This window comes from Sciurus carolinensis, chromosome 12 (genome assembly GCF_902686445.1).
Source record: "Sciurus carolinensis chromosome 12, mSciCar1.2, whole genome shotgun sequence".
Lineage (NCBI taxonomy): Eukaryota > Metazoa > Chordata > Mammalia > Rodentia > Sciuridae > Sciurus > Sciurus carolinensis.
Window position 1 is genome coordinate 53,797,077 of NC_062224.1, and position 12,194 is coordinate 53,809,270.

Here is a 12,194-nt window from a genome sequence, read left to right on the forward strand (position 1 = left end):
TAAATGATGTTGGAATAACTAAATATTCATATGGGAACAAATTAATCTTGTTCTTTCTCATATTAATCATAAAAAGTAATTTGTAATGGACTATAGATCTGAACATAAAAGCTAAACTAAAAACTTCCAGAAGAAAACAGGAGAATATTTTTAGGACTTGGGGGAAGATAAAAATAAAAAATTATAAATTAGACAATCAAAATTAAAACTTCTGCTCAAAACATCATTATGAAAATTTATAAGCAAACCACAGGGCATAATCAAATGTTTGCAAAACATATCTAACAAAGTAATGGTATCTAGGATATACTAAGAACTCCTAAACCTCCAGCTGGGGATACAGCTCAGTGGTAGTCTACTTGTCTTATTGAGTACTTTATATCAGCTCTAAAATAGAGACCATCACATCCTTACGTGTATGTTCTGTCAGTCTAGGAAATTATGAACATGACAGGGAACACATCCAGAATTCCTTATCTGAATGAATTTCACCTTGTCAGCAAGAACACTTATTGTATTGAAAATGGTATCTCACCATTTCAGTACCAATCATATATTTTTTGGCATTACTCCATCTAGTGACTAAAATCAGAAGTAGTTAAATTCAGTTCTTTTTCTTCCTTGTCCTTCTTTTGTCTTAGTTTTTTAAAAAATGCATTTATGTCACATTGTCATCCCCAATGCGTCCACCTTCCATAAATGGAAAGAATTGTCCAAAGTTGTAGATCTTGGATTTTACAATTTTTGACCTTTCCATGACAGGCATAAACAAAATTTATGTTTTTTATCCTTAAATAATAGAAGTGTTTCTGTCAAATTTCCTTTAACCTTCCTATCCTTGATGGATATTGAAAAGGTAAACTGGAAGAAAAGAATTAGCATTTACTTAGCATCTCATTGCATTCTCTTAGTCATACTGTTATATGTTCTAGGAAATATTTAGAGTAATTTACAAAGTTTTATAAACTTCAGAAAGATTTTATGCAGCAGATAATATGGAAAAGAAGAAAGGGAACCAAGGGTGTAACATGGGGGTTAAGACACAGGTAATTGATAAGATGGATGCACTTTCTATAAAGGCCACAAACTCAAGTGTCCAGTAGGAACTCCTGAAAGGGGAGTAGTCATGAACTTCATAATTGCCCATCAGAATAAAATAAACCAAATTTTATTTGAACCACAACCATTAAAATTGTTTCTAAGAAACTGACGTGAAATGTCTGCCTAAGATTAACAAAAAGATCGTCAAATGTGGTTTGGTATATCACACTTTTATCAGCATTTAACATCAATACAGACCATCAGTCTGTCTTTTACGACACCTCTCACCATCACCATTGGTATCACATGAGAATGAAATTCAGTTCATGAAGTTTGGTTGGAAGTTATGTTGATAAAACTCAGGATCACTTCTTCTGACAGTTTTCCTACTTTATAGTAAGCAGAGGAATGATCCAGTTTATAGTTTTAAGATGATCTGACCTGACGATTGCTTTTCTCTACAGTTGCTCATGATTTTGCATGTCACTGAGCCGAGAGACTAGAGATGGCCTAGGGTTCTTTGCATTCCCTGTCTCACATGCACTTCTCTGTCCCACCCCAATGTAGACCCTAGTCTACTGCATCCCTATCGCACAGATCTTCTCATGGATTCTTCACCTCTAAACTGTCTAACGTTCCCACTAGTTAACCATACACTATTTACCTGTGTCATGTCACTCCCTGTTTGTGATGCTTATATAGTTTCACTATTGCTTGAATAGTGGAACTTATAAAAATCTCACCTTAATCTTTAAGACCTCTCATAGACTAACCATTACAAACCTATCTATCACATCTCCTTGAACAAACATTTAAATAATCTGTTACCACATGTCATTGTTGATTTTTTTTCGGTATCCCAGTTTTATTTACCACTTCCATACACCATTATGGTCTACAGAAAGTCTATCATGCCATAAATACCAGCTCCTCCTTGGTATCTTCTGGATCTTGCTTGGTCCATCCTCTGCATTCTTGTGCAGTTTGCACCTCTCACGTGTTTGCGGTTATCCCAGTTTACCTCTCTCTCAGGTCAAGTGGCCCCGCCCATGCTCAGTACGCACCAGCCACTTCCCTTTAGCCCCTAGGACTGCCACACTCTTTCTAGTTTTGGACTTTTGTCCTCCCTTTCCCATCTGCTGTAATGCTCAGACCTTCATTCCTTGAGGTGGGAGCTGTCTCAGTTCTCAAAGTAACCCTCAGAGAGGCCTTGCTTAATAAAGCTCATATAAGCAGATAGCCCTCTTCATTCTCCATTTATCCTTTATGACCTTTCCCCCAACATTAAATATGTATAAAGAAATGCCCTATCAAAGTGTATAAATGAATTCTACTGTCATGTACAACTAATGAGAACAAATAAAATTTTAAAAATTCAAAAAAAAAATTAAAAAAAGAAATACCCCATGTTGGCCTAAGTTATCTATTTTCCTCCTCAATTTGGTGACTATTCAAAAGATAAGCTTGTGAAAAAGTTTTATGTGGTCAATGACAACAAATAGTATGCATGCTTTTATTGAATATCACAATTCCTCTGTGCCTAGTATCATATGGAGAGTAGAAGAGATTGATAAAGATCATTGTTGAATTCAGTTTTGTCTCATTCCTCTTTATAGCTTTTAAGACGTCCAAGAGCAGCAATAGTACTTTTTATCCCTTCTACTTAACACTACTTTCACGTAATATTTCACATTATAGTGATTATTTTTATTGAATCAATGGGTAGAGCACTGAATTATGTCAAATGCCTAACTTTTATTTATTTCAGAAAACTAGTAAATTAAACACATATATTGAAATTATCATATTTTAGGATCCATCCTTACAGTGAGTCATGATACTACTTATGTAAAATTAAAATTATGCATCCAAATTATAATGGATACATAAATAGTAGTCATGTTTATAAAATATTGTGTACTTTAGGCAATAACTTTATAATATTCTTAAATCACTCATTTTAATTTTTTTGAAAAGGAATGTGTTGTCATTTCTAGTGTCTCTGTTTACATTCAATGAGTATTGTGATTATTGGCTATGTATATCATACCTGCAAAAGTGTCCTCACAAAACAACAACAACATTATTTTGTTGATTTGGTTATCACAAGTTCCAAATTTAGACATCAATATAGTTAATGGATCAATAAAATGATAAAGCAAGAAGACTATTGGCTTGAGTGAATCATTGAAGTAGTTTTAATTTGTGGCTTTATGATAGACAAGTTTTGATCCACAAAAATAACTTGTCTCTTTTCAACCAGTTTCCTTCTCTCCTATTCTTAGGTGTATAAAGAGTACTACATATTTGAGAGGATCATTTATATTGCCTGACACACAATATGCATTTAATAAAGTAGTCTTTAATAAATCGTTAAGAAAACTTCAAAGTAGGAAAACAAATTTTTTCCTAATAATTTCTTCAACAATCAGAAACCAGTGAATTTATGTGGCTCAAGAAGTAAGTCAATACTATGTCTGTTGATTTCATGTCTGAAGACATAGTAATTGTTTAGTTGGGTCTTTTCCTTCAAACCTTATCTCTAACTATATTCTTTTAGCATAACAACTTCATTTTAAAACAAATAGAGTATTAGATGAAGAGTCATCAACCCCTCCGTTCTTAACTGGAATGCTTTGTGAGCCCATCCAATCCACATGTACCAATGATGTTTTTTATTTTTATAGGCTGCATTTTGATTCATTGTACACAAATGTGGTACAACTTTTCATTTCTGTGGCTGTACACGATGTAGATTCACACCATTTGTGTAGTAATACATGTACATAGGGTAACTAAGGATTGGATCTGCAAACTGTAAAACCCATTTTTCTTTAAAAATAGCTCTTCATGAAGTGATCAATATTCAGAATGGTCTGCAAATATCAGATGTGTGGTCCAAGCTCCAGTCAAATGAAGTGAACAATTTTTAGTCACTTGCCCAGCAGTTGAAACAAGAAGATGGTAAATATTGATAGGCTTATCCCAGGGTGCTGGCCGCAGAGGGCCTAGACTGCCTCTTGGAGCAAATAAACAAGAATTTTCTACAGTATTTAAACCTGTCCAGCCTTTCTCAGTCAGCTTCTCTCTTTCCTCTTCACTGTGATTATGTACCACTCATTTCCAGCCGCATTTTGATTGTCCTGATGTTAAATTATAACAAGTATTTTAGAGATGTTTCCCTTTCTTTCAACCACAAGTTTAGATTATGTGAGTCATTGCATTTATACCAGCTTTTGCTCCTTAGTTTGCTTATCCCATCTCAATAGGCCACCACAATGTTTGCTTTTGTTCATTAAGCATTTTGAATGTCATGCAAAGCATTGCGACAGAAAAGCATTTAAGCAGTAGAATATATAAACCAGTCAAGTAATTTCATCTGAAATCAAAAGTCTAACTTTCAAGAGACTTGATATTGAGAGCCAATGGATTCTATGAGGATCCAAGAACCCAGAGTTTGATTTCCTGTTTAAATACTTCATTGATTGTTAATAAAATCAAATCTGCTGTGAGAGTTTTCTAACCAAGTGTCTTGTTTGTTTATTTTATTATTTTGAAGTGTATATGCAATTCTTCATGACTAGGTTAAAATTTTACAGCTGGGAGTGATCTTTGAATTCATCCCTCTAATCCAAACTCCTCAAACTACAAACAAGGAAACCAAAGCTCTGGGAGGTTAGCAAGGGACAAACCCTGGGGCTCTGAGATTGTTAGTGATAATGTGGTATGTTTTTCCAAGATGAGATTCCTAAGCTTTCCTGATAACATTTAAATCTTTGTTTCGTAAGCTCTGGGTTCATCATTTCAAAACCATAGGGAGTGGAGAGGAAATGTGCTATGAAGAAGTTAGAAGTTGCGTGTTTTTTTTTTTTTCATTAAAGAACAGTTTTAATTTTCTTTTTAAAAGCAATTTACTTTTTGTTTTTAACCTTTGCTTGGTCATAAATCCCCTTTGAGAACTTGCTGAAGACTCTGGACCTTTTTGATGGAAAAACTTGCAGACACACAGAAATTCACAATTTCATAGAACCCATAAACTCTTGAAACTTCGAGTTGTTTATGTGTTGATTCATAAATGTTTATTAGTGGTTGCCTAATCATATTTCTAATTTGAATAAATTTAAACATTGCCATTTGAAGTAATGTGATGGTTATTTGATAAATTCTTATCACTGCTAAGATTATAGAATTATTATTAAGTAAAATAATAGACTTAACATATGAGTAAAATGAATGACTCTGCCCAAAATTGTTTTGATTCCTATGATCACACTGTGAGAAATATTCCATTATTGCCTATCAATTTTAACTCACTCATGTAAGTGTTTTGTTTGACATGATGGGATGCTTTATAGATAAGATTTTGAAATGAATATGGAAAAACATGAATAAACATGCTAGAAATTCCCTAACATGTCTAAAAGATATTGATAGCAAATATCATTGGTCAACAGGTAGAAACATAACATTATAGCAAATATTCATTATAACTAATATTCAAAGACTAAAATGATATTGTTGCTAGATTGTGAGGAGACTTCTTTGGGGCTGGAAAACTGGCCTGAATCTTTTCATCATGAGGGTGGCTTGTACTGAGCAAAGATTTGTGTTTTAAGTCTCAACTGAAGTACTGTAGTGCAGCTGTGGGAAACCCATTCACATGTAAACACATGAAGAGAAGCAGTAAGTTAAAGGACCTGTTGTAATGTTTGTCCATCTAAGATATCAATGACAACAGGAAAACTAGCATGAATGTGCTCATGCACACACACACCTACACACATACATGCAGAACAGAATGTCTACTGAGAAGTCAACTAAATTGATTTTAAAATATATTACTTTTATTCCATTTGTGTATAAGCAAAAATGCATTCTTCTGTCATGTATAACTAAATAAGACAGATAAAAAAATTCAGATGTCAGGGTGAGTCTACCAAAACATAGCCAGAGTGCCTGAAATAAGATAGGCGAATGTTTCATCTCTCTTTCAAAGAATCTTCTCGGTTTCTGTCTTCCTACACCCAAACCGAGACTAGCTCTGGAGGAAGCAGGCAGGAATAAGAATGCAGGTTGGTGCATTGTTGCCTCAGGAGAGAAAAAGATGGCTGAAGGAAAAGGTCAAAAGATATACCGGTTGAGAATTGTGGTTTCAAGTACTTGGTCTACTCAAGTCCCAGGCAGTGCAGCAGGAGAGCCAGGGTCATGCCAGCTGAGTGATGCTAAGGGAAAGAAACCCTTCCAGACTTTGGAACTGGTTGAGGGGTTGTCACATCTGCCCACCTTCTCACAATAAATAGGAAGAGCTTATTCTACCAGAATCGACACGAGTAGAGTGAGTCAAGCGTGATCCAGGCAGGCTGTTGAAATGAGAGATCTTTTGTCATTCTAGCGCGAAGGGGAAAAACCAGTGATATGTAATAAAATATTACAGAGCCAGAGAACAGGACTGTCAGGATCTTACAGAATTTGGGTGAGAGCAGACCTCTGAACACCCCAGGACCAAGAAAATTTTTTGGAAAATGGCTGAACAATATAGAAGAATACAAGATCCAACCCATATGTAAAAGAAGCAGAAAATGTAAGAAAAGCGTGAATTGAAAAAAAAAATGCAAGAGTAGACTAAAAAGGAGGCTAAGTGAAAGAAGCAAGGGAGACACGGACCAAAGATCCAATATGGGATTAAAATTTATATTGTAGATAGGAACATAGAAATGAGACACCAGAGAAATCAGCGATGTGGAGAATCACCTTTCCCTCTTTCAGAAGACAGAGAAAAATAAAATGAATGAAAACAATGTAATAAATGACTGGGGGAGGCAGAGGGCAGGAGAATAATCTGAGTGTTGAGCATTCTTGAGGAAAATACCCTCCAAAATTATAAACAATACTCAAAGACACTTTTGAGGGGCATTTCTGACCTGATTAAAACTCTGTATTAGTAGACTAAAATACATTTATTGAAAAAAAAAACACACTAGACAAATTCAGGAAAATAATTTGAAAAGGTAGAGTGAAAAAAATTATAAGTGCTTAGGAAGAGAATAAAATGTTTTATTTTGAATAAATATTATCAGAGGGAACTCAAACTTCTCCATGCAAAAGGGAACTTAAAATTTTTAATTTAAAATGTTGCAATTTAGAATTTAATTTCAAATGAAATTGATTTTGATGTGGGAAGGTGCTAGAAATACATTCTCAGATATACTACTGGTATATTTGAAGAATGCCTGAAAAAGTTGAAGGAATCAGCCAGACGTGATAGCACATACCTGTAATCCCAGCATCTTGGGAGGCTAAGGCAGGAGAATAACAAGTTTGAGGTCAACCTCAGCAATTTAGTGAGGCCCTAAGCAACTTAGTGATACCCTGTCTTAAAGTAAAAAACAAAAAGGAATGGGTATGTGGCTCAGTGGTTGAGTGTTCCATGACTCAATACCTTATATAGAAAAAAAAAGTTGAAGAAGTCAAAACAGAAATGCCATGACTTAAAAGATTTTGAAATGAATATGGAAAATCATTAAGTCTAAATAATTATTGTATATTTAGTTGCAAAAGCATCATACTTTTCAAATATACATCAAAATTATATAACTATATACCAAAAGTATATATCATAAGTATTTTGTAAAATAAGCTGTCCTGTTTATAATTTTTAAAGTAATTTGCTTGTATGTTTTCAAAATTATTATAAATGAAATATATAGACAAAACAAGTAGAACAAGTCTCTGTCACAAAAGACCACAAAGGGAACAGCAAGAAAACATGAAAACCAGAAAAAGTTCAATGACATATTACTGTGCTCATGACATAATGTCAAAATCTATTTCGTCTATGAACTCAATTGTTTTGAAATAATTGTATATGCATGCATACATAGCCTAAATATATACATTAAAAGTTTATAGGAGGAAATTTTAGGTTATGTTTAGTTTCATTGTAGTTCTCTCTCTCTCTCTCTCTATATATATATATATATGTATGTATATATATATATATGTGTGTGTGTGTGTGAGCAATATGTTTAATTGGATGATTTCCATAAACTATACATGAAGTTTCTAACCATCACAATTCAGTGAAGTTCAAGACGTTAAGTTACAGGTTGTGGGAAAGAAGGCAGCGCCAATGGTGGCACCTTCCAATCCTGGTTTTCCTAAGGGTAAATGGGTGGGGGTGTCATTTTTAAACACAGCCTCTCATTTCAATATACAAAGATTTACTCTGATCCATATTAAATTATATTGAAAACGAAATGGACTAAAAAGTAAAACTACTCTATGTTGGGGTGGAGGTGGGAGGAAAAGAATGAGTCCTTCAGCGCAGGGAGGAGAGTTGGGAGCAGGTTCTGTGGCCCTGAGTGACCCGGGTCACTCACGCTGCTCCATTTTTAATTTCGGTGGTCTCAGGAAGCTCCGATTTTTCTTCTCTTTCTTCCCCTTTGTATTTGCTTGGAAGTCTCGCCAGCTGTCCACCCGACCATCTCGATTTCCTCCAAGTCTTTCTGCCACTCCCTTTCTCGTTTGGCTTTCTCTTGAGCTTCGGTCTCCGCTTCCCTTTGTCGTTTCCTTTCGTGCATCTCTTTTGCTTCTCTCTTTTCATTTCATTTCCAGCTCAGCAAAGTTTCACGGTCTGTTTAAATACTGCTTGTTTGAACAACTCGGGATCCTCTTCCTCTACATTTCCTCCTCCTTTAATCGTTTTTCCCACTCTTTCACAGTGTGTTCCACAGTGCTCTTTTCCTGCCTGAATTACATCCAGCGCCCTCTTCTGTTCCTGATCCGGTAGTGACTTGTGAGCTTTGTCCACAGCTTCAGAGGCCTTTTGTGCTCGTCAGCACCATCCTGATTTTTGTCAGGATGCACCAATATGGACAACTGCTGAAACCTCTTTTTTATTTCTTCACCTGTCTCTTCAGGTCCATCTGAAGAACCTCAAATGGATTCAAATTGAAATAAGAGGAACTGGGATGGGTCCATCTTTCAATCCGATTTTTGGACGTCAGAACCGAATCTCTCTCCTCTGTTTGTCTCACCTCACTGATCTTAAGTGCTTCCTCTGTGCTGCCTCCGCTGAACCCAGCTCTCTCCTGAAGGTGCCATTTCCCCAGACCAGCCACCACGTGACTCTCTCTATATTTTTAACACAAACATATTATTTTTATATCCAGAAAACAGAAAAGTGCTTGTAAGAAAATTGATAAGGAGGAATAGTAAGGAATTGACTGAGATAAAAAGAAACCTGAGCTCAGCCAGGTACAGGTGTGATGGCATGCACCTGTAGCCCCAGTCCCTGGGAGGCTGAGGCAGGATTGCCTGGGCAACACAGTGAGAACTTGTACAAGAAAGAAAAGGAAGGAGAAAACTTGATCTCCAGCCCTGTTTCAGAGTCTTTTCAGCTCTTTTAGTCTAAGACTATAGGACTTTGTCTTATATTTGACATTTTACCTGTACAGCAATTTGTATTGAAGGTAAGTATATTGGTAGCTTGTTTCTTCTGAGTTCTTAATAAATGGTTAAAAGATTCACCTTCAAAATGTCCTTTGTTATTTTACAACCAAAAATTTTTAAACAAATTGATGATTTATTAAATGTGCTTAGTTACCTCCCACAGACAAACAAGCCAAACCTGTATAGGCATTTTTTTTTTTTTAAAGCCCAAAACCTTAGGATTCCTGTGGCCCTGTTTTGCATTGGAAATCCCATGCTTTGGCAAAAGCATTAGATTCCTTTGAGGAATATTGAGGCCTATTGTGAGCAATCTTTCTCAGGGACTCCATGATCTGAACATACTTACCCTGTAAATGGAATATTGCTGTGGTATTTGTGGTGTCATTCAGTCTTTTCAATGCAAGGAAAGCTACGAGAGTTAAAAGTCAAGTAATGTGATCTTTTTCCATATAAACATATCCATGCCAAAAGCATACAGTGGTTTCATTGGCTTTTAGGCAGTTCACTATTTTCACTTATCAGAGAAAATTAGATGTTTAATGATAAATTAGGCAATTCTCAGACATGATACAAACAATGAGAATATGTCCACATTTTTCATTTGGACTTTTCTACACCCACAAGTCAGGGTTGGACTTATGTTAGTACAACTAATCTGTATGCATATATTGAAACAATTTTCATACTGTTTTAGAACAATAACTTCTCATTTGATTTAAAAGTCAGCAACACTAAAGATTGTCTTGCTATCTTTTTGTCCAGCTCATTTATTGTCTGATGGTTGTTTGGAACTGATGAGTCTTATACATTGAGTCCCAACTCTTTCCATTTATTGAGGAAAAAAAAAACTGATGAAAACATCTCTATTAATATTTGTATCTTTAGAATTCAGATTACCTAAAAATAACCAATGCTTTCCAGTATTAAGTAAGAAAAAGGTGGGGGAGTAGGAGTGAGGTGGTAGGTGTAGAGCTATTAAACTCACGTATAGCCATGAGAGTTTCTAAAGTATGTTCTGGAAGCTAATTCTGCTGTAGGTGGGAGGGAAGACAGTTAATAAGCTTCAAGTGCCTGTGTATCAGTATTTTTGCACTGTTAAAATAATGCTACATAATATCTCCCCACCACCAAATCAATTTCTTACAACCACAAAAATTTATTCTCAAGAATATACCACTGGACTAGGGTGGCTCTGCTCTTTGACTGTGGTCACTATGAGTCTGTGGGGTAGCTTGGATTTTCTATCTAGCTGAGGCACAGTTGGGCAGTGCTGCTTTTAGCTGCGTGTCTGTGGACTGGTGAGGAAGCTGAGTACATGTTTCCTCATCCTTCTCGCAGCAGCAGGCCAACTAGGCAAGTTCTTCCAATGCCATGGCAAAAGACCGGGAGGGTGTGCTGAGCCAAGTCAATGTATCTGAAGTCCCTGCTTGCTTCATGTCTGCTAATGTCCCCAAAGCCAAAGAAACTCACAAGGCCAAGTGAAAAGGAAACGTCTTCCTGCCACAGTAGTTAGGAGAGGGATTGGAACTTTCTAAATAAGAATCAAATCTATCATATTTTGGTAGGTTTAAATGGTTAAAGAGAGACTTCTGCCTTTTACCATGATGACAGCTTTTTTCCAACTAACTCTTACACTAGAACTCATTATAAAACCTGGATAAAATACAAAAACAGATGCTTGAAGGCTTCAGAAAGCTTAGAACTTGAGAGACAAGAGAAGCACATTGAACTGAGTACCACATTATCCTTGTTTTTCCCATATCTCTTTGCAGCACATGAACTAAAGGCCAAATGCAGAGCAGCATATGGGACTTGGAGCCCTCTCTCTAGGCTGGAGAGTAGCAATTAATACTTATTCAACACACTTACTTGCTATGAAGTCAGATCCTGGAGAGAAAATGAAACCTCGGGAACTTGAGTGTGAAATCCTATTTACATATTCTCCCTCAAAGTTTTTTGTTAATTTGTAATATGTATGTAGATCTGGCAAGAGAATCATGGGAGGCTGAAGAGCTGAGTAGATTGTGGAAACCCTGTGGTACTATAAAGACAGATATAGGAGTTTAGAGCATGCCAAAGCAGAGGAGTTTCATAAATACCAGTCTTCAGTTGAATCTTCTGATAGGCAAGAAGAAAATCCACAAATATTTAAAAATGATGCAATATATTTCTAAATGGCCCATGGGTTGAAGACAGCATCAAAATAAGAGACTATCAGTAAATTAGAAAACATTTTGAAATGAATGATAATGAAAAAGATATAAAACTTGTGAAATACAACTGAAGGCATACAAGGAAATACAAATGCATATATTATAAAATCAGTAATGCTAAAAAGCATTGATCTATTATTCATCAAATAAGATAGGCTATGACAGTATATTAAACTTAAAGAAAAAAATAAGAAATGAAATAAGGCTAATAGCAGAGTTCAATGAAAGCTAATGTACTTTACAGAAAATCAAGACAAGAGTTGATTCTCTGAAAATTCTAATATAAACTACTGAGAATATTGACATTAAAAAGAGAAAAGTTCCAATTTCTAGAATACAGATTCTTCTTAATTAAAGAGGTTAATTAAAGGATATAATGAATGAATTGTGACAAAATGTAAAGTGTTATGGTCAAATAGAAAAAATCCTTCCAATAACCAGGAAAATTTATTAAAATCAAAATAAGAGGAAAAAGAAACTGAAAAATCT

At 35.4% G+C, this 12,194-nt stretch overlaps 1 protein-coding gene and 1 pseudogene across 1 annotated transcript in view; one reads left to right on the forward strand and one right to left on the reverse strand.

The window, feature by feature from the left end:
- The window catches only part of LOC124961341 (uncharacterized), a 61,674-nt gene extending 52,109 nt beyond the window's left edge, over positions 1-9,565 (forward strand). The window contains exon 4 of the mRNA XM_047519942.1: positions 8,961-9,565. The gene's annotated coding sequence lies outside the window, so the exon portion shown is untranslated. The remainder of the gene's footprint in view (positions 1-8,960) is intronic.
- Positions 8,413-12,194, reverse strand: part of LOC124961342 (dnaJ homolog subfamily C member 8-like) — a 33,607-nt pseudogene continuing 29,825 nt past the window's right edge.